Source organism: Lissotriton vulgaris, chromosome 8 (genome assembly GCF_964263255.1).
Source record: "Lissotriton vulgaris chromosome 8, aLisVul1.2, whole genome shotgun sequence".
Taxonomy (NCBI): Eukaryota; Metazoa; Chordata; class Amphibia; order Caudata; family Salamandridae; genus Lissotriton; species Lissotriton vulgaris.
The window spans coordinates 475,013,131-475,039,039 of NC_141696.1; the positions used below are offsets into that span (position 1 = coordinate 475,013,131).

Here is a 25,909-nt window from a genome sequence, read left to right on the forward strand (position 1 = left end):
TATATATATATATATATATATCCTACTGGCGGTCGCCAGTAGGTAGTTATAGTTAGGACCTAGTTTCCATAGGAAATCCTCAACATTCTATTTGGAATAACTTTGGCCCTGGTTGAAGAATCTTAGCGAATTTCTCAAAGAAGATGGCTCGGTCCGCTGCGCTCCTTCCCTGAAAGTTTGGGGGGGATTGGTCAAGTGGGGGCTGAGATATAAGGGGGGTCCCAAAACGTGTTTTCTCCATGTTATTTTCCATAGGACCTTTAGACTCGGCTACAGGTCGAACGGCTGAATGGATTTATAAGAAATTTGGCAAAACTGTAGAGTCCGGTTCGCAGATTACGCTTTTTTTGGAATGGTGTAAATCCGTTCAGTAGTTGTTGAGAAAATTAAAGTTAAAGTCAATTATATATCTATAGGCGCGCACGGGTGCGCGCACCCAAGCGGCTGCGCGTGAGCGGAATTTTTTTTTGCTGCGTGACGTCTGTTAACGTTCGATTCGAAGGAAATCAGGAAGTGTTGACCGCCATTTTGTCACTGCGAGTAAATATATTGTTGATTTCAAAGCGTTGAAACATGGAAAGGGGAGAAGGTAGAGATAGTCTTGCTGCGTAGGTTTTCTCGGGGTGTGCAGTAAGGCCCTTAAACGCGAAAAGATATATATATATTTTTTTTTTTAAGTTGCGGGGTGCGCGCACCCGGTCGCGCACACCTATTCACAAGAGTGTGAAAATGGAGATAAATCAGAAGTTTGAGTGCTTAGATATAAGGTGGCTCTGAAAAGAGCCCTTGTGTTAATTGATTGTTTTCTGCATTTATAAGTAAGTACCGATGCAGAGCCTGATGTTGCAGAGGAAGATTCTGTTTCCCTCATTCGTGAAATGAACACCGTCTCTCCTATAGACGTCTTGCATGTGGTAACGCAAGTTGTTGTGGTAAATAGAACCCATGCTATAATCTCTGAGGAAAGCAGAAACAGATTTATTTACATGTCTCCTTGCTTTCTCAATTTGTGCACAATGTTGATTGGACCAATTCCATTTCTGTCTTTGGCATATATTGTAATATACCAAGGCAGTTCGAGGAAAAAGTGTCATCAATTGTCGAAAGGTGTCTTTTAGAAGCATTTCCAGACCTACCCCAGTGATTGTGCCTAGATCGTTCCCACCACAGTGCACAATTATAAGGTCTGGTTCTGGGAGATGCATAAAAGTTTTCACCAATGGAATCAATTGGTGACATTTCAATCCTCTTTTGCCAATCCACGTTATGTGTACATTTGGTAAACCAAGGTTGCAAATTCGTCTGCTTACTGCATATTTTTCACTCCAGTGAATATAACTGTGTCCTATTAGCCAGACCTTCATTTTTAAGGGATTTGTAGTCGTCCTCCGATCGGTTCTGGAAGTGGAATGGTAGTTAGAAGCTGAAAGTCAGGATAAAAAAAAAGGATGAGGCTGGGTGTGGTTAAAAAAATAAAAATGATTGGTTGATTGTAATAAGTGGAGATTGAAGAGTACGTTGCATGTTAATGTTTATGTTAAACGAAAAGTACTATTGGGTGTGAAAAAAAAAGACATGTAACAGAGCTGTGGATTGGCAGGTGTTTCTGGAGGGAAAACAGTCTTCTTAGTTTGCTGTAGAACGTTGAGACATGAACTTTTGACCTGTGCCTTCAGCCAGGTGCAGAATGAGGTGTTACCATGGAAACAGCCGGAGATGGCAGTTGGTGATGGGTGACTCTCACGTGAGATTGAAAATATTGTGAAGGACAACCAGTTGAAATGTAAATTTGATTTTACAATTTTGCGTGAGGAAATGTGATTGGCTGAAGAGAGTTATATGAGTGTGTATTGACTGGATATCTGTGCCATTGAATTTTGGTTGCAGTGATAGAAGCATTATTCAGAGTCGTAAACGAATATCTGTTTTGTGACTGTCACTGTTCTACATCGTACAAAGCATTGGTAAAGGTAAGTGTGTAACTGTTTGTTTTGTCATGTACCGTATAATATAGTTTAATCACAAACAATGATTGATTTTCCACGTAATAACTAATTTTTGGCTGTCATAATGTGTTGTATTTCTAAAAGTAATTTCTTCAATTTAAATGTTGAATACGCAGTAAAAAATATTTTTAATATAGAGAGTAATTATTTTTGAAATTTTGAAGCGTTTATATATAATGAGAGAAGTTGTTCAGGAAGTGAAGAAATGATATTAGCAGAGAGACAGATAATGCAGAAAGAGAGAGAAATGGTAAATTACTAGTGATACCGTTGTCAAAAAATGCTAATGGTTAATGAATTCGTAAACTTTTTGTCAGTCGACAAAATTTCAGGCTGGTTGGTGGCCGTGGCCTGCACTGGTGGGGGTGGGGCGAGAGGGACGGGGAAGGGGGCTAAAGTGGTAATGATTAAGGTATTCACAAAGTTTCTGTTAGACGTCAAAATTATAGTGCGGTTTCTGGTCGCCGTTTGCACTGGTGGGGTGAGGGAGGTGGTCGAGTAAAATAAAGTGAAAAGTTTTGACCATGAGGTTGTACAGAGATTTGTGTAGTAAATGTGTTCGTACATTGAGGTTGGAAACGGAGTATATAAATATCTCTCTCAGTCCTGCTGTTTGACTGCATCTTCATGTCCCTTCTGTTTTCCATCTCCGTTGCCCTGTGTTATCTTATTGTCTGTGTGTCTGTGTGTGTCTGCCTTCAGTCCGGGCTGAGGAAGTTTGCTGTGGAGGCACACACAGATAGTCCTATCAAAGTAATTGGAACGTTTTCAAAAAAATAATTATATAATTGCATTGGTATTTTTAAAGCGCTACTGAATGTTTTCTTTCACAATGACCGCTTGGTTGCTTTCTCAGAGTAGAGGGTATGTCGTATTTCACTCTTTGGTGCCTCTGCATCTGACTCTGTTCTCTGGTGGCTGGCGGAGAACTGTTTGTTATTGTGGAGATGAAAGGGTGATATGGAGAGAAATACGACATAGCGTCTGGCCTGTAGAAGCGTGGGAGCAGTGATTAACTCTGAGTGAAGCGGAACTGTGGCGGTGCCTGGTAACAGTAATACATTTTTTTTAACAGAGGTGCAACTGTCTGTACGGTGCGCGACCTACTAAGAAAGAGTTCACGGGCCGTAATTGGCTTGCAGGTTCTAGTATCAGTAAGTGAGGTCGAGAAAAGAAAACATTCAGGGCTTTATTTATGAAGGCCTTGCGCCACCGGTGCGTCACATTTTCCCATTTTAAAAAATGAGGCACCGGCGGCGCAAGGTCTTCATAAATAAGGTCCTCAGTTAGTACAGTTGAGATTACGTGGAACACATGAATAGTTTTTCAATATATAATCATTTCAGTTGAGATTATGGATTAAAAGAGAAAACGTGAATATTTGAAATGTTTATTCAGAAATGCACTGTTTTGAAGGCAAATCATTATGTAATATGAGTACAGAAATTGCAAAAAACACAGTAATTGGTATTGTCAGTAGTACATGGAATACAAACGCTATAGTTGAAGAAAAATGAATATAGTTTGGAAAAAAAATTGTACACTCTTATAAGGAAGTATATTATATTTTAATAAATGGAAGGTCTCTGGCCTTTCAGTTTAGGAACGATATATGAAAATGCAAGTGGTTATACATCATCACTTTATCAATCAGCTGTCTACATGCGAAGCACTATCAAGTTTGTGTTATGTTACTGTGTGAGGGGAAAAAAAGGCGCCAAAAGCGACAAAATGGTGAGAGGTGCATGTATGTAATCTGTTGGATGGTGCGCAAATCACTATTGAGGAGAACTACTGTATTGAGATATCTTTTGAAGGTTGCAGTATTGCATTTGAAATACAGCACAAGTAACAATGGAAATATTGTTGAAAGAACATATTTTTCTGTAAAGTATTTAAAAAAAATAATTTTATAGAAAATTAAAGGAGCAGAGGCGTGTGAGGCGGAAATAAGCAGTTGAGATGCGAAATGGCGTTTACAGTTATAAAAAACTCGTTTAAAATTTACACATTAATTAGGGCACATGTAGCATATATTAGCGAGTTTTGCATCGAGTACGTTTGAAATAACATAAGATAAGATATACAATAGAATTGTTGAGATTAGAGTTTTAAAAAATAAAGTTGAAAATCGAGTAGCTGAAGAAAAAAATGTAGTCCACATAAAAGACCAAAAATTAACCAGCACGAAATCATAATGTCCACTGTAAGTAAAGCCAATAGGTCTGTTCTTCATAAGAAAATATGGAAAAGAACGTGAAGAATATAGGGAAGCAAAAGGAAATGAGGACGTCAATGGCTTGCATAAGAGTTATCGAAGCATTGTTTAGGCAAAGTAGGTAGCTTCTGCTTCTAACAGGAAATCACTTTTATCATTTGAAAGTATGTCAGCTATCCAATGGAAAAGAGTAAAGCAGTAGTCATGATCTGTTATTATCGGAGCTTCTTTTACCATCAGAGGACAGCTCGGTGGGTTTTCGATGTAGCTCTCTGTTAGGAAAGAGTCATCTGTCCATTGTGTAAGCAAAGTAGGTAGCAACTGCTTCTAACAGGAAATCACTGTTATCATCTGAAAACATGTCAGCCATCCAATTGAAAAGAGGCAAGCAGCATTCATGATCTGTTATTATCGGAGCCTCTTTTACCATCACAGGACAGCTCGGTGGGTTTTCGATGTAGCTCTCTGTTAGGAAATCTTGCGCCGCTGCATATATATTCCAATGACCCAGAACTCCTTGTATCGCTGCAAAGGCCATAAACCCTCCGTTGTAACAAAGCTGTTCATGATCAATTAACGGATTCATGAGGTGATTGTAATTCGCTTCAGGAGGTAGCAAAGTGCAGAGACATAAGTCCAGGGCCCATGTGAAATCACAGCTCAGGCAATGAAATACAGGCTGCACACAGGTGAAATATGAATATCGAAATGATAATCGATATGAAGTATTCAAAGTTGAGAGTGCTAAGGTGCCGTAGTAGAGAAGCATTCTCTGTCGAAATAGTTCTAAGTGGTCCGGCTCGTTTGCGAAGGCAGGAGGGACATCCATTTTGAATTTACCAAGATGGTAAAGGAAACGGCGCTGCACTGCCGGTTGTATAGCAACTCCACAGAATTAGGTTGCCGGCTATGCAGTGGAGAGGAGCAGAATGACTTGATAAATTTTCTAGCAGTCTAGTCACTTAAATATTGCTTTGTAGTTATCAAAAAAATAGCCTGTCTTGAAGTGGAAGATGCGTTAAAAAATAAGGGAGTCATTTGAGCAAGTTGTAAAGGAAGGTCAATTTTTTTTTACACCAATGCTGTTTTGTGTGAATGTTAGCTAAGTGAAAGATATGTGTGTGAGCAGATGCTACGTTCAGTTTTAAATGTGACAATGGAGCTCTTGTTCATGTCTTCCGATTCAAGGTCGGTATTCGCTGCCAAATGCAAATATCAAGAAACGCATGCGTGGGGTACATAATCCACATTCTTAAAGGAAAGCAAATGGAGAGTTATTTTTACCGCGTTAGCATTGTTGTTTGAAACGTTACAGTGATTTTCATTATTTGTTAAGAAAGTATCACTGATGAAGAATGAAAATAAATCCTTATAAATAACAGGGACTGGTGTATTTTAGAAAAGGTGTGTAACATTACATGAATTGTAAATAAAAAAATAATGTAATTGAAAGTGTATGGTTTAAAAATGAAATGTAAAGGTTTATAGTTGACGTTTTGAAAGCGGTTCTAGAGGGCCAGTTGCATGATAGATTTAAAAAAAATACTACATGTTTTTCAAAAGTATTATGTAAAAAATATGTGTCTTTATGTACTATTTAGATTATCTGCCTGTTGCCTATTCTTTGAGTTTTAGTAATGCTGTGTCTTATAACTTTACCAGGGGCGGTTTGAGGCTCATGGTGGCCTTGGGCAGGGAGGGTAGGTAGGGGGTTTGTAATAGGGGGTCCGGGTAGGGTGGAGTGCAGAGTTTAGTGAAGAGGGGGGGGGTTAGGGTGTTTGGTAGTGGATCAGAGTCAGAGGACGCCAAATTTCTGTTATGGGCTGCCACGCAAATATGTATCCATTCTCAGAGGTTTATTATATTAAGGATATATATTAACATGGTGGCTCTTGGGGTTTTGTGGTTCTGTGCAAGTGTACTGCTTGCATGTGTATAATGCTGGCCCTGTAGTTTTTGTCTATGGACATGGGGCCTTATTTATGACGGCCTTGCGCCACCCGTGCGTCACTTTTCCCATGCTAAAAGTGACGCAGTGGCGGCGCAATGTTTTCATAAATAAGGCTTTTGTTTTTTTGTGACTTGGCCTTTTAGTTATGAAAGCCTACTGTTATAGGTGCATGAATTTTAACATGGGGAAAAGTGACATATCTGTGGCACAATACTTTTATAAATGAGAAATTTTGTATTTATTTTTAATGGAGAGGATTTTGGGAAACTTATTAGTTATGCTTGTTCAATGCTATAATGATTGTATATTGTGTAGGAAATACGTTTGTAATAAGTTAATACAATTTTATTATTTCCATTTTTAGAGTGTTTGGTGCCTGAAAGGAACAACCTGCTATTTGAATTCATATATTGAGAGTATATATTCTTTTTTTCAGGTGAGTTCCTTTTTTTGCTTTGGCAATTTCTGTGGGTGGTGATGAAAATAATAAAGAATAATTTTTAAATGTTTAGAACATGATTTTATCTTAAATTTTTCACATGTGGTTCTATCTGCTTATACTACATATGTTTTTTGAGATGTTCTCCATTGACAGTTCAAATTATGTTTTAATGAGCTTGGTACATGTGTTCTTTTGCAAGGAGTTCAGATTTAGAAATCATTGGAGTATAATTCTTTCAGGTTTCTTTTAATTAATATTTGTGAAGTGCTCATTATTTTTGAAATCTTGTTGTATTATGTTTGGCAGTGTTCCACCTTTATTTACAGGGAGGTATTATGATATGGATCTAAATGTAATGCTCATGTTTCCTGCATATCTGTGAATATACTATGTATAGGCACTTTTTTACATATTAATGTAGAGCTTTATTATGAGGTGGTTGTTCATGGTTAGTATGACATTTTGCATATGCTAAGACATTGACATGGTGAGTATGCTGTTGTAACATAAATGGAACTGTCTCTGTGGGAAGTAGTAATCTGTTAAGTGAATTAAATGGTTTGTATAGTGTGATCCTTTTCTTCAGAGTGCATAAATTTATATTGCACTTTGTAGTGATGAAATAAAAAAAATGGGTCTCTAAAAATTATTGTACAGGTAATAAATATTTCAAATATCTAGAAAATCTAAAAATAAATTTTACAGTGAAATGTCTTTTATGAACAGTAATTATTTGATTGAAAAAAAGCACAGTGTCAATGTTTAGAGTTATATTGCCAATTTCTTTTTCAAAACAAGAGGAATGTGGTATCTTACAATATATAGAGTTAATAAGTTAGAGATTATAAAATTATATGTAGTTTAAAAATTAGTAAAGGTAGTTTTCAGTTATACACTTATGGAGAAAGATATAATTTAGTCTCTATATTTTTTTAAAAGGATAAAGAAGAATTTATTCAAAAATTACTATGGAGAATTTTTCAGAAGATAATGAAGTTCATTTTGATATAATAAATGAACTGATGGAGGAAATATTAGACGCGGTTGTTGGAGAGGAAGAGGATGAAAATTATTTTTTTATGGACATTTCCTTAGATTCAGCCTATTTAGAGCTGATAGAAGAAGATGAGGACAATGGACTTGAAGAAGTCCCTGATGAACTGATGTTGGAAGTTCTTTTAAATTATGAAGTTTTGAATAAATAAAAAAAAAATGATAGCAAAGCATTCGTGATGATAGTTTTCTTGATATATTCGTCGATGAAGTGCTTCATGAGAGTGATAAGATATGTTCTCATGAAGTGTAAAAGAGATCGTAGAAAAAAAGATTAAAACACTTATGACCGATAGTTCTTGAAAAAAGTGTACTGTTTGTATGCTTTAAAAAAAAAATTTTTTAAATTGTCTATAAAGTTTAAAGAAATATAGAGTGTGATAAATTTACAAGGAAAATTCACTACAGGATTTACTACTTTGTTCAGAGATTTTCTGTTATTATGTGTATTTTATTTGAAAATGAATGTGTGGTTTTAATTTGTACGGTATATGCTAGTAGTGAACTATAATATTTGTTATTTTTGTGTTTTACAGATTCACAATTTCATCAAAATTTTAAATTAAGATGCCGACCAGAATTGAAAAAAAGAAACTCTACAAACGGACTTACAGTTTGAAGAAGAAAAGTACAGAATTATTTTCAAAGAATGAGAGGACGGATACAAAGAAGAGTGCTCCTGGTAAGCAAACTAAAAAGTTTTTAAAAAGAATTTTGGGAAGGAAAAATGTAAATATTGAAGTTCAGAAGGAGAAAACGATATCACTATCTAAAAGGAGATCTGGAGTCAAACATAATACTGTTTCTGGAATTAGGAAAGATGAAAGTGTGTACAGTAAAACCCGGAGTAATCAATTCAGCTAAATCAGGAAGCGTATGTTTTACAACAGAGTCGTTTCAAATTTATTACAAAAGGAGAAAGTTTCTAAAAGAAGATCTGCTTTTCTTAAAAAAAAAACTATATATAGAGGGTATCGTTGAGCGCGCATTTGAGACAAAAAGAAAATTATTTATTTTAATACTTAATAGAATAAATATTTTAAATAAGGCGATTCAAGTTTTCAAAGGTAAAAGTAAATGGAAGAGACACATAAATAGGAGTAATTTTTGTAAAGTGTTTTCTGGGAAGTGGATGCATACTTCAACTTCTGAGCCATTTTTTAATGAAGAGAGTTACTTTCAAAGTAACGATCTGTTGCATGCAGTTGACACCAGTGGTCGAGCGTATGAGGTGAAGGATGGTTGTCTTATTGAGAAAGAGAAAATTGTGGTTAGAAATGCAGAAGATGTTATGGCTAGAGAAGCTTTAGAGGGACGTCCTAATGCTCCTGTTTACAGTTGGAATTGTAGTAGCATTTGTAGTGTACGACAGGATTCAATTGATTTCTTTCGCAATTTCTTACGTAAGTACACTAAAGAAAGTCTAAAAAAAAAATTAAAATGTTGCAAGAATTAGATGAATGCAGAGTGCGCGAGAAAATAGGTCTGCAAGGCCATTCTCTGGCTTGTCTCTCTAAAAAAATATGCCAGAGTGTCTTTCATCACTTCCGGATGTTAGCAGTGCATCATACTAAAATGAGAAAATTAGTGAGAAAGTTGTACTATGCAAAAAGTCCAGCACTTAAACTTAAACAGTTAAATAGTGCTCTTTTGTATGGATGTGAATTAGATGTTAAGAAGATTTGTGCAGAAATTGAGGTAAGTTATTTTGGTCCAGAGGAAGATAATGCAGAAGCTGATATAATTATAGAAGGAAATGTGTTAGAAAATGTTGGAAATGTAAATATTGAAAATATTGAACAGGAAATAATAAAGTTTAAGGTAATTGCAGGTGAGAAACCAAATTGTTCTTGTGTCTGTTGCCGACGCATTCATTACAAAAGTCAAACGAGGTTAGTTGATTTATATTTAAAAAGTGAAGATGAAAGTAATGGACAATGGAAAGATTTTGCAACTTATTTGTTGGTTGAAAACTATTTTGATTTGGGTTTTCAGCAACGTGTTTGTAAATATTGTTATAATAAATTAAATGAAAATAAAATGCCTGCTAGAGCTGTTCATAATAATCTAGAGTTGGTAAATATTCCATCAGAATTGATGGATTTAAATACTTATGAGACGATTCTGATTCAATGTGTACATCCTTTTCAGGCTATTGTTCGAATGGAGCCTAAGACTGGTAAATTAAATCCTTCAGACTTACTAAGAGGATTAAAGGGTAGAGTTGTGTATTTGCCTCTTGATCTAAAAAAAAATATGGAAACAATTGGTGTTGAAAATGTAGAAGAGGAACCTCTAGTTATTCTAGTTAATGGTGTACCTACAAAGAGTAAGAAAATCTGGCAAGATTTAGTGGATGTTAGGAAAGTGAAAAAGGCAACGTTGTATTTAGTGCAAAATAATAAGTATTACAAAGATGTATACGTAGAACAAGAAGATGTAAGTGAAGAAGAGGATAGTGATTTGTCTAGTGGACAAATTGAAAAAGTTGATGTATCCAGATCTGAAGAAATTTATGAACATTACAGTGTTCATCCACTGCATTCCAAAGAAGCAATAGGGAATGCTATTGAATTATTTCAGATGAAAAAGGCGAAAGGAAATCCTATTAGTGTCTGGGAAGAAAGTTTGGAAGGTCGTTGTTTTCCACAGTTATTTCCTACAGGTGAAGGTACACGATATGATGATCGACCTATGCAGATTCCTGCATCTGAGTACCGGACAACAAGATTATATGCAGAAGATCCAAGGTTTCGCCAATGCATTCCATATCTGTTTCATCTTCTGTTTGAGAGTGACTTATCTGGTCTGTCTTATGCAGTAAATCATATCTTAAAAAGTGGTGTACATCTGCAAAATATTTCAGCAAAGGAATTTATGGATAAAGTGCAACAGAAAGATAGTGTTTTGGATTCACATCTAATTAATTTAATGGCTTGTCAGCGGGGTACTAATGAGTATTGGTACCGTCGTCATGGAGATTTGAAGTGCATGCTTAGAAACTTAGGAGCACCAACATGGTTTTTAACTCTAAGCTGTGCAGAGTATGCTTGGGAAGATTTAATTGAATTTCTTCGGGAGGCGAATGCAAACATAGAAAACATAAACTACAAGACACCTGGAGAACTGTGTTCATTAGATCCAGTTAATGTTTGCAGATATTTTAATCATAGATTTGAAGCTATGATGTCTTTCATTACTAACAAGAAAAATCCGCCTCTTGGTGAGGTACTGGATTTCTTTTGGAGAAAAGAATATCAAGCAAGAGGTGCTCCTCATATTCATATGCTGCTATGGATCAAGAATGCTCCTAAATTTGGAACAGACTCGGATGAGACTGTACTGTCTTTTATTGAACAGTATGCCACTTGTGACATACCTAATAGTACCACTGATAAGGACTTAAGAGGAAAAGTGTTACGTTTTCAAAGTCATCGCTGTGGAAAATATTGTCGGCGAAAATTTAAATCAAAGAGCAAATTTTACACCAAATGTCGCTTTGGATTTGCACGACCGGTACTTTCAAAAGGAAGAGTCAACAATTTGATGTCATGTTTGCGACATAATATCAGAAGGAGGTCACCTAAAAATACGTACAATTTAAGAAGAGGTGAAGAATCGAAATATATTAATGACTATAACCCAGTCATTTTGTCCATGTGGAATGCTAACATGGACATACAATATGTTGCAGACAACTCTATTGCTGTGGCTCGATATGTAACGTCTTACATCACGAAATCTGAAAAGACGGAACTGAAGGAGATGTGGGAAGACATTTCTCATGAAAAGAGCCTGAGCAAGAAATTGTATACGTACAGTTTGAAGATGCTGTCTTATCGAGAAATTGGAGCATATGAATGTTGTGACAGATTATCATCAGCAAGTCTTTATGCGAAATCAAGGACTATTCTCTGGGTGAGTTTGGGCCTAGCAGAAACACGAAACCGTGTTCTGAAACCTGTGCAAGAAATTGAGTATTTAGCCCAGAAAGAACCAAACAGTACAGACATTTTGAAAACAAATATGTTGGATACATACTATCCAAATAGAAGTACTCTGCTTGAAAACATTTGTCTGTATGAAATACTTCAAAATTATACTTTTAAAAGAAATGTTACGGAGAATATTGATAAAGGTGTACATGCTGTAATTGGACATGAAGGATGTCTGGTAAAACAAAGAAAAGGACACTTGATAAATCATCGGAAACTGAGTTGCGAAACACCTGATAAAAGAGAATTTTACTATTTTGCTCTTTTGCAACTCTTTAAACCATGGCGTAGAGAAGAGGAACTACTTGGAGACTTTGATAGTTATGAAGATTCATTCAACGCATCTAAAAGTAATATTGAATGTCCTGTTTTTAGTACTTATCTCCAAATGTTGAATGATGAAATAGAGCAAGAAGCGACAATTGCAGCGGAGATTGCTAGAGATAGTTCACAAGGTAGTCAAAGTTCGGCTTCATTAAGTCAAGATCCACTGGGACAACCAATTATTCAAAATGAAGCAGCCACCGCCATGGATGAGGTGGAAAGCGCAATGCAGCAAGGTCAAGAGGAAGTAATCGACTTAGAAGAATTAAAGAAGCAGTTTAATGTTGAGCAAAGACAGATATATGATGAAGTGACAGAGCACATTGAGCATGGCTTTCGTCATGAGAGAAAAGATTGCTCATGTATGTCATTTGAACCTATTCGATTATATGTAAGTGGAGAAGCTGGGACTGGTAAAAGTTTCCTAATTAAAGGAATTACTACATATTTACAGCAAGCAACTCAGTCAACACTGTCGTGTGTTGTTACTGCTCCAACTGGATTAGCAGCACATAATATTAAAGGTGTTACTTTACATCGTTTACTGATGCTGCCAGTTGAACATGAAAATAAATTACAATATCAGAAGCTATCTGGAGAAGCTTGTGTTGAAGTTTCTAGAGTCCTTAAAAAAATGAAACTTCTTATTATTGATGAAGTAAGCATGGTCTCCAATTTAATGCTTGCTTTTGTGCATTTAAGAATGCAACAGACACTTAAGACAGAGTATGATGTGTTATTTGGAGGTAAACATGTCATAGTTTTTGGAGATCTACTGCAGCTAACTCCTGTGAAAGGACAACCTGTATTTGAAACTGTTACACATGAGGAGACTAGAAAGTGCCTGGGCAGTATTGGAAATGTAAATATATGGTCACATTTCAAATATACTGAACTGATTCAAAATATGCGACAGGCAAAGGATACTAAATATGGAAGTATTCTTCAAGATATTAGGATTGGAAAATTAACTGAAGATGCGAAACACACTCTACGAACCCGATTACTTTCCAAGCTGTTTCCTAATGAAGATAATGTACCTGAGAAAATATATAGTAAAGAGGTAGCAGATAAGTCAGTGATATGCTTGATGCCAACTCTGAAAGAATGTTCAGTTTTTAATGAGAAAATGTTGAATTTAGAAAATCAAGAAATTAAGAAACTGGAAGCTAAAGATAGAATAGAGCATGAAGGTAGTACTATTGTTTTGTCTGAAAAGTTGAACTTAAAATTGGATTCTCTTCAAAAAACTATATCTAAAACTGCTGGTTTAGAGAAAAATCTGTATGTATGTTTAAATTGTCGGATAATTTTAAGGAGAAATTTACATGTAGAAAGAGGATTGGTAAATGGAGCAATGGGTAATGTTGTTGGTTTTGTCAATTATACCAATAGAGATGAGATTGAATTTTTGAGGATAAAATTTGATGGGATTGAGGAAGTTCAACAAATTAGTCGATGTTCAACTCGTTTTTTGCTTGTGAAAGACTTATATGTCTGTCGTAAGCAATTTCCAATTTGTTTGGCATATGCAGTGACTATACATAAATCTCAAGGTTTAAGTGTAGATTGTGCTTTGGTAAATATTGGAAGCACTGTATTCAAAGAGGGCATGGCGTATGTTGCTCTATCGCGAGTTAGAACTTTATGTGGACTTTATCTAATTGATTATGATGAGACAAAAATTAGTGCAGATTTAAATTGTGTGAAGGAGTATAATAGGTTAAGAAGAGAATATGCTCCAAGTTTACCTCAATATCCTTTAATTGAAAGGCGTATAGTTGGTCAGAAAAGGAAAAATGAGGACAAATGTGCTGAAGTAGTCGAGAAACGACGAAAAAAAGATGTAGCTGTTGTTGGTAGACGTAGCAAAACTGTTAGTATTGAAGAGATTGTTGGATTTAAGTTTGAAAATAGGTCTGGTGTCAACTGCTATGCAAATGTAGTAGTTAATGTTGTTTTCTTTCTGAAAAATGTTAAGGAAAAGATTATAGAAAATCAGGAGCATACATTTTGCTATTCTTTAAATTCTATATTTGAAATGTGTAGTAGTGGTGATAGTGAAGTAGCAAGTGTTTCAGAACTAAGGAATGTTTTAGACATATGTGCAGGAGTAAATCAATGTTCTCAGAATATTCAGCAAGATTGTCAGGAATTTATCATGTATATGTTTACAGTTTTGGATGATGAAGGTGTAGATATTGATAGTCTTTTTGGACTTTCTTATAAATGGGAACATAAGTGTGATAATTGCTCATTTTTAAGTAGTACTGAGATACCCAGTGAAAGATTTTTATATTTGACATTACCAGACTGCAAAGAAGTGCCTTTTAATAAACTAGTTAAAGATGCGCATCAGAACATGGTCTGTTCTCAATGCAAGTCTGAAATGTTATCAACTTTATTTATCCATAGATACGGACAATATGTAATTTTAATGTTTCAACGATGCAGAGCTGATGGGAGTAAATTGTCAGCTTTAATTAAAAATTTTGTGGCTTCTCAAGTTTCTATTTCTAGAAGAACATTTGTAACTGTAGCCATTATTTTTCATGAAGGGCCTTCTACATCATCAGGACATTATACATCTTATTTGAAGTGTGCTAGTGGCTGGACGCTTTGCAATGATAGCCAATTGACTTTTAAAAAACGTTTGCCTTTTGCCTTAACTAATTCTTATTTGTTATTTTTGGAACCCAAATTTCAGTAGAATGACTTGCTGTAGGAAGATGTATACTGTAAAGATCTGAAACTTACTAGTTTACAAATATCATGTAAATGAGGGTGTACAAATCTATAAATGAAATTTGTGTTTGGCATAGTGATAACATCAGGTACAAATTTACTTAATGTTTGATGGTATAAAATATGGTACAAATTTTAATTGTGAAGGTACAGAAAACAATAGATAAGACTAAGATTAAATAATTTCAGAAAAAAACTACTGAACTCATAGTATTTGGCCACGTGGAAAAATATGAGAGAAGAAAATGAGTACTTTTGAAAATTATTTCAAAACTTATATGGACGCAAGTGTTTGGGAGAGGTATTTAAAAGATAATGAGTTAGCTTATACAATTTGGCCACGCGGAAAGGGATGAGAGAAGAAACTGTGTCTTTCAAATACATTTTTATAGGAGATAGCTGCACAGGGCTTTGTTGAGATATCTTGAAAAATAAGTGGTATACTTTAATTAGTTTGTAACTGTGGAAGATGTAGTGTGCTTACTCAAGAAATTGCGAATTTGAGGAAAACATTTAAGACATGTTTTTTTCAGGTATTTATAATATATATGCAGATTTTGTATGGGTTTTTTAAACACAATCATTTTGATTGTGTTTTTTTTTCCCCGCTGTTATATGATGATTAATATTGAAATCACTCTTGATAGTGAAAATCAATGTATTCTGAGGACAGCAAAAATAAATCATTTAATATGTTGTTTTACTTATTTTGTTACATTGCATTCAGAAATATGTATTATAACAGATTTTTTTTTACTCTCCTCCACAGATATTATATTTATAAGGTAAGTTTAATTAATAATATCTGAGAGTTTTCTTTGCATCTCTCTTATTGTCTCCTATTGTTTTTTCTTTAATAAATATACTTTATAATCTTATTTTTAATTTTCTTCCACAGGTGCTACGTTTTAATAAGAAATTTACTTTTTTTTTTCTTTTTTTTAGGTAAGTATATATAATAAAGACATTTTTACATCATTGTGTTATTTATTTGTCTATCCTTGTTAAAGCAATGTCATCTTTTATATTAAACACTTCCACATAGGATTGGGTGCATTGTTAGAAGGCATGCTTTAAAAGTGATTTAATAAAATGAGCGACATTTCACTGAGTGAGTTTAGCAATAGTGATATATGAAAACAATGGTGGATATGATATTAAATGTTACATGGTGTTCTTTGCAGGACTTTAAATCCTGTGTTGCAGTGCTAATTCTGCCTCAAGATTAGGGGGCTGGGGGGCTTAGTGGTACTTGTATGGTCATGATAGAGCTACTCCTTTCTGAGCCATGGTTGAGGTGTGTTTATGATAGAGTGGTTCCGTCATGGTTCTGCTTAGTGAATAGAACGTGTCAAGGAAGCGCAATGTTAGTGTTGTGCAAGCACAGCGGCAAGTTCATCACAAATGTTGTCCGTCCTGAGGACAGCTGAGGCAATGCTCGTGATGGAGCGGCTTTGTGATGAGTATGGAAGGATTTAACAGCTGTTAAAAAAACCTGAGGGGTCTCTATAAAGAGGAGATATGTGTCATTCTAAAGCCCTGTATCATAAAGAAGTGTTCCTCTGAAGTAATGCGTCTTGAAAGTGGCTGAGTGTAATTTATGAGATTTTACTCAGTGACTTTTGAGGCCCATGTTGTTTCAAAACTGTGCATGTGATTGAAGCAGGCGTAGGTCTTGACGCAGCAATTTGAATATAGGGGTATATTATCAAGGGTGTTTATCTGTGTTTTTTGGCTTTAAAAGCCAAGAAAGCAGAGATAAAGTTATCTCTCTATTACCTAGCTGCCGCTAACACCAGTTAGCGACAGCTAGTAGGAGATAGGGACCATTTTGGGCCCCACTTTGCATGTCAGTTATATTTATATCTAATGAGATGCAAAGTGGGCGTGCCAAGATGTTAGCGACTGAAAATAGTCTCTAACATCGCTATCTCTTATTACTAGTTTTTGGAGATATTTGCGCTAAGCGGGAATATTTCTAAAAGCCAGCACCTGCCCTGAGCAGTTCTTAGCCATGTTATCCAATGGGAGGTGGATAACATGGCTAATAGCATTAGGTCGCTATGCATGAATAATGCTGACTTTTCTGTGATACTCATGCTTTGCAACGATTTTTACCGCATTTGCGTTAAACCTTATTAATACCAAGGTTTATTTGCGGTAGAAATCGCCGCAGCGCTGCGGTAAATTTTTAGTCTCTAACCAAGCAGGAGGACTACTACATACTTCAATATTGTTTAGTGCTTATTTTCATTGAGACCGTCACAGAAGTTCAATGGATCCGAGACGCTGTTCTTGTGGATCTTGGCGACTGCCAAGCCGTTGTAGCAGTGGGAGTGAGGCCTCTCCAAGGGGCGTAGCGTAGCTCCTTTTGATGTTTACAATTGCAGATAGCAGGGTAGAGATGTCCGTGGAATTTATGGATGCTTAGTCACAGTAGAGTGTGCGTGGTGCTCTTAGCACCTCATTACGACACACAGGGGAGCAGCTTTGCACAGTTGGAGATCAGAGACTTAGGAAATAAAACTTTATGATAGCAAGGGCTCTAAGCGATACAAATCGCCCGTTCTCGGTGTAAAAAATATCACCGCTATTGGTGGTATTTTCTACAGTGTTAGTGCTTGAAGGAGAATAGTAACATATATGTGAAAGAAAATTCTGTAACAGGCTCAGCATTTCACATTATCGCGTGAAAACAAAAGTTGTTTTCACATAGCAATATGTCCCTTGTAATTAAGGGACGGAGTGTATCTAGTGTTATTTACTACACTGCTATGTGAACAATGTCGAATGTTTCATAAGAGGAGGGTTTAAAAGTTTTTCGATAAACTATTTCTCCAGGGAAGTGGGTGGAGTGTTCCGTGTAAATTGGAGAATAGAAACTACTAAGAACCAATTGGAAGTGTTGTTTTGAAGTCACATGACTTCACATGCGTGTCTCGATGCCTGTACGCGATAGGTGGGTGCGCGCACCCGGTCGCGCACTAAAAGAAAGCGGCGAAAAAATATCACCTAATATGCTCTTGGAGCTCGTTTTGGTACAAAGAGTTAGTTCTGAAAAGAACTTTTTTTTTTGTTTTTTTTTTTGGAAACAAGTGTTATGATGCTTTTGATTTCTTAAAGTTGCTACGACATTTTTCAGTATGTCATACTATCAAAATAAAGTGAAGAAATTTAACTTTTCTCTGAGCATTTATGACTCTCAATTTTGAGTTTAATTAGAATAAGGTTTTGCTCTCCGTATAGAAGAAGTTTTCCACAGTTCTTGCATTTCATGTGCACGTTCGCAAGATATGGTCTCAAGTCCATCTCAGCACTCGATGGAGATACAGGTCGTCCTGCAGAAGATGTGCTGGTCACTTCTGATGGTAATAGCGTGGCCTCCTTTTTTCTTCTCAAAGGTGGTCGCTCATTTCCTTCAGATTCGGAAGATGAATGCGGAACGGCAGCCATTTCAGCAAAGTCTTCGGGAAGATGTTCGACGTTGTTCTCTCTTGAGAGTAGAAAAGAAAGTGATGGAAGTGGGTGGAGTGCTGCGTGTAAATTCCAGAATAGAAACTACCAAGAACCAATTGGAAGTGTTGTTTTGAAGTCACATGACTTCACATGCGAGTCTCAGGTCCTGTACGCGATAGGTGGGTGCGCGCACCCGGTCGCGCACTAAAAGAAAGCGGCGAAAAACATCTCATAATATGCTGTTGGAGTTCGTTTTGGTAGAAAGAGTTAGTTCTGAAAAGAACTTTTTTTTTTCTTTCTTTTTTTTGGAAACAAGTGTTATGATGCTTTCGATTTCTTAAAGTTGCTACGACATTTTTTCAGTATGTAATACTATGAAAATGAAGTGAAGAAATTTATCTTTTCTTGGGGCATTTATGACTTTCAATTTTGAGTTTAATAAGAATGAGGCTCTGCTCTCCATACAAAAGAATTTCTCCACACTTGTTGCCTTTCATGTGCACCTTCGCAAGATATGGTCTCAAGTCCATCTCAGCACTCGATGGAGATACAGGTCGTCCACCAGAAGATGTGCTGGCCACCTCTGATGGTAATAGCGTGGCCAGGGCTCTTGTCGATGCTTTTGCATAATGCCCAGGGTGCCTTTGTTTAACATGCCGCTGCATGGTATGTATAGAAAAGGAATATTTTCTATTTGGATTTCCCCTTGAGAGCTCCGAATTGCATATCGTGCAGGTTACTTTTGGCGCATTCACTTTCTTTTGATCTTCAGGATAAGTGAAAAATTGCCAAATGAAAGATTCCTTTTTTCTTCTTAAAGGTGGTCGCTCATTTCCTTCAGATTCGGAAGATGAATGCGGAACGGCAGCCATTTCAGCAAAGTCTTCCGGAAGATGTTCGACGTTGTTGTCTCTTGAGAGTAGAAAAGATTGTGAGGAAAGTGGGTGGAGTGCTGCGTGTAAATTCCAGAATAGAAACTACTAAGAACCAATTGGAAGTGTTGTTTTCAAGTCACATGACTTTACATGCGCTTCTCAGGACGTGTAGGCGGTGACACTATCTAGTTACGAACGTGATTTGGAATTAGCGATGTTCTTCAGCGAAGTTTAAAAACGTGAAAAGAAGTGAATTCAAACACATACGGATTTCACATATTTTTAGAGCTCGATTTAGGTATACAATTATTAAATTATAAAACCTTTCATATTTTTAAAAAAAAATATTAAGATGTGTACAACCAGTCACGCACGAACGATTAAAAAGAAATTCGGCTCCATTTCATTAAAAGGTTTATATGACAAAAAAAAAAAAGCCTAGGTTCAGTGTCTTTAACGTACTGTAAGTTCTTTCATTGGTCTATGAAGAAATTCATTAGGTTTAAATTGGAAAGCTTTCATGAAATAAATAGGTGGGTGCGTGCACTTGGTTGTGCACGTAAGATTGGTATGTCGATATTTATTTCAGGTATAACCTTCATACTTAGGAACTAGCATTCAAAAAACCTATGAAATTCACTGAAAAAACCATAGGTTTTACACACGTTATAGTTAGGAAGTAGCATTTGAAAAACCTATGAAATTCACTGAAAAAACCCTAGGTTTTACACACGTTATAGTTAGGAAGAAGCATTTGAAAAACCTATGAAATTCACTGAAAAAACCATAGGTTTGACACATGTTATAGTTAGCTGGACATTTCACTCATATAAAACCAATGAAATTCCCTGTTATAGTTACTTCAGCTAACTATAACTCGCGCGCCCGCAATGCACTGCTGATGATGTTACATATTACATCACTCATCACATGGTTAGTGACATTACTCTTGATATCACTGATAATATCTAGTATCTCACATATGCTGCCTACAACATATAGGAATAGTATGTCACTAACTCTTGCATGAATGGAATATGTAAAATCTCCTAATGTAGCATATTAACACTTAGACACTGAGATACTTTTGGTAATAATAAAGAAACAATAACCTATACAGATATAATGTATCAGTGATAAAGCTACTTATCAACACATTTAGCCACTAAAAAAGAAACTGATAGACAGACACAGATAGGTATATATTTAAATATTACTCAGTAACACATGTACTAATTAAGATATCTTTAATCAGTCAGTTATAGATGTATTTATCACCCAAAAAGCAACCGATTATACACTTATATACTACAATTTTTTTTCAACCAACTTTCTGATCTACATATATAAAATATATGTAATTTTCAAAACTAACCCATTTAATAGATGATGTCATGAGTGATGTGATGTGTGACATCATCAGCAGTGCATTGCGGGCGCGCGAGTTATAGTTAGCTGAAGTAACTATAACGGGGAATTTCATTGGTTTTATATGAGTGAAATGTCCAGCTAACTATAACATGTGTCAAACCTATGGTTTTTTCAGTGGATATATATATATATATATATATATATATATATATATATATATATATATATATATATATATATATATATATATATATATATATATATATATATATCCAAACAAACAACGAACCGCAGGAGTAACGCGGCCACACCCAGTAGCGCCCACCGGGAAAGAAAGGGAGCCATATGGATTGATATATATATATATATATATACCCAAACAGGTCCGACTTGCAGCCGTTAGGCAGAAAAGGCACTCACTCAGGCAGCGATTTTGCTCATACCAACAGCTTTATTTTGCTTGTCTCGTCAATAACCCAATGCGTTTCGTCTTCAGACGGAGGCTTGATCACGTGATCAAGCCTCCGGTTGAAGGCGAAATGCGAAAATGCCCGAAGACATAAGGCGCCATACACAACTAAAGCCTGCCCTGCTTTCATGCCTACATTTGAATAAGGTAACCCTGAACCGGAAGTAATTATGAGCAGCTGTTGCTACCTGTTAATACACTTTTTAATAAATTCACTGCATGTACGTCTATCCTTAAAGCAGATATGGTTTGCCACACTTTACACATAGTGTGTCTGGCCTCATTTTATAAATACATAACATATAATATTGAATACCATACAGTATGGGGAAAATAATCATAAAATACCTGTCACGAAGAAATGCACAGTGATATTCCAAGCGCCTCTTAGGCTGCTTTAACCCCTTCACTGCGGCGGCTATTCCGCCGCATTGCTAAGGGGGCGGGGCGGCCGCGCGGCCGCCGCATGCTGGTGACGGAACCGCTCCGTCACCAGCGTCGGTGGCGCTGTGCTTATGACGGAGCGGTTCCGTCATGGCCCGCCCTGCTCAATGGAACGCTCAGCGCAGGCGCGGAATTCGCCGCGCAGGAGCGCCGAGCGGGCCATGACGGAACCGCTCCGTCATCAGCACAGCGCCACCGCAGCTGATGACAGAGCGGTTCCGCCATCAGAAGGCAAGGGGTTAAATTGTAATTAGAGAAAGTAAAAGGAGGCCCCCTTCTCTGTCAACTTTGGGACAGGGGAGATATATTGTAAACAAAAATTGTCCCACGGATTTACCACTAAATTGGTAAGGAGTGGAATACTGGTACCAAGTTAGTTTTTGATGTTTAGCAATACCAATCACACGATTGTATAAGATGCAGGGGGCTGAGTTACAGAACATAGGTCAACTAATATAGTCATTAAACCACCAAGAGTTGCAAGCTTAAACCACTATGGCACACATTGCATAATGTCAAAAACAAGATAAAAAATGGAAAACCAGAAAGTAGTTTTTTGGAAAAATATATATATATACTTTGTGTATTTATTCAGATGTAAATATTTTATCACAGTAATAACAAATCATTAAAAAATATACATATAGTACATTAAACATTTCATTAAAAACATTAAAAATCGCATGAAATAAACATTGGTTAAAAGTTCAAAAGAACATGGGTCGACGCGGCGTTTCGGTTACGGGCTAACAATGGACAACCTTCTTCAGGACCAAGTTCTAAAAGGAAACAGAAAATTACTTTTTTGCATTTCCAATTTTTCAAACAAAGCATTTTTCCAAAACGACACTATTGATTGGCTAAATTATTTGGTGGTTGGCGCTAGTCAAGAATAGGTGGTGGTTGACACTATTGGTATTGCTAAAACACATAACACATTATTAGTGGTACCCTTTCGTGAGTTCCAGTTTATAGTTATCGGGAACAATTTCATTAGTGTAGACATTTTATTATTATTGTCTTGTCCTCGAAGTTACCTGTATTATGTTAATGGCTTCCAGATAGATCCTGGAATGCCGTGAGCCGGTTCTAGAATCCGGTCAGGAACTGTTATAAGTTTGCAACGTTTTAACATACGCTGTAACGGTATCTATAAATAATAATAGAGTTTGGATCAATACTTTGTGTGCTATATTTTTACTTAGGAGTGATACAATAATATAGCACGTCAATACCTTGTGTTTGTATAAGAATGGATCTCGCTCTGGTAGTAGGAGCCACCGATATTGGACTTCAGTAATGCTGTAGATAAATACACCTATTACTTTATTGTAATCAAAGGAGTGATTGTCAAGTGTCAAATCGGTTTTTAATTAGTTATACTCACCCAGATTTAAATGACTGGCAGCTATATATAGTCACAAGCTTTTCAATGGGCTTGTGTATCGGATTTGGCGTTCATACCATGGTGGGGGTTATCCTGCCACTGTTTAATTCAAAAAATGGAACGTTTGTTAAAATCCCAACTTATTTAATAGCACATTTAAAGTTTTTTAGCATGGGGTTTCTGATAAACAATCTCCCTATTGGTTTGATATTTTCTATCATGCTATAAAGATTTTTTTCTTTTATACAAGTATTCTGGCTGACTAGATTGTTATTAGGCTTATTTTTATGATGTTGCTGTGACTAGTATTTCTGTACCTTTTTTGTAGGGACATTTTCTACTCAAAGATAACATCGGCATTATTATCGTGCCCACAAGGTTTAAACATCACGTCGGACTTATATTTGTGCCCATGACGCGTGTAGACCGTAATTCATTCTCAGGCGCCGAAGAGGTCACGCATGCTATCATGAATGGCTCCAGCGTGTTATGATTATCCTCCGCTAAGTGTTTGTACAGCTCATTTCAAGAATCTCGCCGGTCTAGTTAGGCGAGGGTTTGCAGGAAACACAGATTATAAAAGCGCAAGAACGCCGGCATGACAAGCAGATTCAATTTAGCGTAAGGGCGTATATGCCGGTAATAGGATCGAGTGCTAGGTTATGAAAGCGCAAGAGCGCCGGCATGACAAACAGATTCAGTTTATCGTAAAGGCGTATATGCCGGTAATAGGATCGAGTGCGCTCTGCTTACCTTGGGCTTTAAATTCGTATTTTTCCTCGCATAATAAACATCTGCTGGTATGAGAAATTTACACATTTTTGTGCAAACCATCTACACTATAATGAGTTTACCGCGATAGACAAGAAACCACTTGTTAGTGTTTATAAACAAAACATGGAAGGTCAGGTGACATCATGTTAACCAATAAGGTAGGGTGAGATTAACCGCCCAATTAGCCGCCTTGTACTATAAGTATAGCAAACATATCGCTCCTTTGATACTTTCATTTTGACCCGACCCGAGAACACGCTGACGGAGTAGGAGCAGGGAGGCCGAATTTAAAGCCCAAGGTAAGCAGAGCGCACTCGATCCTATTACCGGCATATACGCCTTTACGATAAACTGAATCTGTTTGTCATGCCGGCGCTCTTGCGCTTTTATAACCTAGCACTCGATCCTATTACCGGCATATACGCCCTTACGCTAAATTGAATCTGCTTGTCATGCCGGCGTTCTTGCGCTTTTATAATCTGTGTTTCCTGCAAACCCTCGCCTAACTAGACCGGCGAGATTCTTGAAATGAGCTGTACAAACACTTAGCGGAGGATAATCATAACACGCTGGAGCCATTCATGATAGCATGCGTGACCTCTTCGGCGCCTGAGAATGAATTACGGTCTACACGCGTCATGGGCACAAATATAAGTCCGACGTGATGTTTAAACCTTGTGGGCACGATAATAATGCCGATGTTATCTTTGAGTAGAAAATGTCCCTACAAAAAAGGTACAGAAATACTAGTCACAGCAACATCATAAAAATAAGCCTAATAACAATCTAGTCAGCCAGAATACTTGTATAAAAGAAAAAATTCTTTATAGCATGATAGAAAATATCAAACCAATAGGGAGATTGTTTATCAGAAACCCCATGCTAAAAAACTTTAAATGTGCTATTAAATAAGTTGGGATTTTAACAAACGTTCCATTTTTTGAATTAAACAGTGGCAGGATAACCCCCACCATGGTATGAACGCCAAATCCGATACACAAGCCCATTGAAAAGCTCGTGACTATATATAGCTGCCAGTCATTTAAATCTGGGTGAGTATAACTAATTAAAAACCGATTTGACACTTGACAATCACTCCTTTGATTACAATATAGTAATAGGTGTATTTATCTACAGCATTACTGAAGTCCAATATCGGTGGCTCCTACTACCAGAGCGAGATCCATTCTTATACAAACACAAGGTATTGACGTGCTATATTATTGTATCACTCCTAAGTAAAAATATAGCACACAAAGTATTGATCCAAACTCTATTATTATTTATAGATACCGTTACAGCGTATGTTAAAACGTCGCAAACTTATAACAGTTCCTGACCGGATTCTAGAACCGGCTCACGGCATTCCAGGATCTATCTGGAAGCCATTAACATAATACAGGTAACTTCGAGGACAAGACAATAATAATAAAATGTCTACACTAATGAAATTGTTCCCGATAACTATAAACTGGAACTCACGAAAGGGTACCACTAATAATGTGTTATGTGTTTTAGCAATACCAATAGTGTCAACCACCACCTATTCTTGACTAGCGCCAACCACCAAATAATTTAGCCAATCAATAGTGTTGTTTTGGAAAAATGCTTTGTTTGAAAAATTGGAAATGCAAAAAAGTAATTTTCTGTTTCCTTTTAGAACTTGGTCCTGAAGAAGGTTGTCCATTGTTAGCCCGTAACCGAAACGCCGCGTCGACCCATGTTCTTTTGAACTTTTAACCAATGTTTATTTCATGTGATTTTTAATGTTTTTAATGAAATGTTTAATGTACTATATGTATATTTTTTAATGATTTGTTATCACTGTGATAAAATATTTACATCTGAATAAATACACAAAGTATATATATATATTTTTCCAAAAAACTACTTTCTGGTTTTCCATTTTTTATCTTGTTTTTGACATTATGCAATGTGTGCCATAGTGGTTTAAGCTTGCAACTCTTGGTGGTTTAATGACTATATTAGTTGACCTATGTTCTGTAACTCAGCCCCCTGCATCTTATACAATTGTGTGATTGGTATTGCTAAACATCAAAAACTAACTTGGTACCAGTATTCCACTCCTTACCAATTTAGTGGTAAATCCGTGGGACAATTTTTGTTTACAATAAATTGTAATTAGAACATTGGAACATTGAGAACTCCATTGAAGACCATAAAGTAGCTCAGGGCTTCTAATGGCTGGTATTAGCCCGTAACTCCAACATTTCAATGTTTGTCTTCTTGTTTCTCACGTTTTATTTTAGAACATTCTACCCTTAGTGGGTGAAATGTTCTAATAGCATTATAGCCCTTTTGCCTTGGGGTATACTGGTTTTTAAAGACCCTCTCCCTCGTTATAGGCCCTCTCCTGCAGCCCTGGGCCAATAACTCTG

At 36.4% G+C, this 25,909-nt stretch overlaps 1 protein-coding gene across 1 annotated transcript in view; it reads right to left on the bottom strand.

Moving 5' to 3' along the window:
* RS1 (retinoschisin 1) overlaps positions 1–25,909 on the bottom strand; it is an 87,076-nt gene that overhangs the window by 37,667 nt on the left and 23,500 nt on the right. The window lies entirely within an intron of this gene.